This window comes from Fopius arisanus, unplaced genomic scaffold (assembly GCF_000806365.1).
Source record: "Fopius arisanus strain USDA-PBARC FA_bdor unplaced genomic scaffold, ASM80636v1 scaffold00007, whole genome shotgun sequence".
Lineage (NCBI taxonomy): Eukaryota > Metazoa > Arthropoda > Insecta > Hymenoptera > Braconidae > Fopius > Fopius arisanus.
Genome location: NW_011887746.1, coordinates 132,498 through 133,283, shown reverse-complemented (window position 1 = coordinate 133,283; position 786 = coordinate 132,498).

Here is a 786-nt window from a genome sequence, read left to right as displayed (position 1 = left end):
TCCAAGCCGTACTGTTCAGATCCGGGTGTCCAGCAACGACTCATCGTCGCCGACGCCAGATGGCGCCGCCTGCGCCGCGGGATCACCGAGTCTCCACGATATGAACCGAGTGAAATTCTTCGGGATCACTTCAGTCCACATGCCGAACAATCTAAAAACAAATTTAGCAATTAGATTTTGTAGAGAGTTTTAAGTATTGGATAAGTATTAAGTATTTTTGAGGGAAATTTCAGTTTATGATTACAATTTCGTGAGGTAGAAATCCCGCCAGTTTACGGGCCTTTTAAATATTGGAAAAAACCGGGAAATTATTCAAAATAACCGGAAATCACCTCGAATCCGGAAAAATCAAGTAACAAACTTTTTTTTCAATTCAGGCCCAGGGCAGATCTACGATTTTTGGAGGAGGAAAGTAACTTTTTGTAATCTAATTTCATTAACGGATAATAAAATCACCAACACCCGCAAAAAAATGAGACTAAATACTAAAAAAATGATCCCGAGCTCTTGCTGATAAGAGGCTGAAATGAAGATTCTCGATTTCCCTCGAAATTTATTTCTTGGAAAATTTCCTGATATCAATATCTTCATTCCTTTCACCAGAAATTTCAATACATATTACCTAAACGAGAGTCCACGTACCATTTCTACCATATTCGTCGTCTACACATACGAGTTGAGGGTAAATATCGCGCAGCGAATGTTGGAGGCAAACGAATGGCATGGGCGCTCAGCATGCTGTGCACCCGTGAATATTGGAGCCTTTCACCACAACTACCCCCTCCT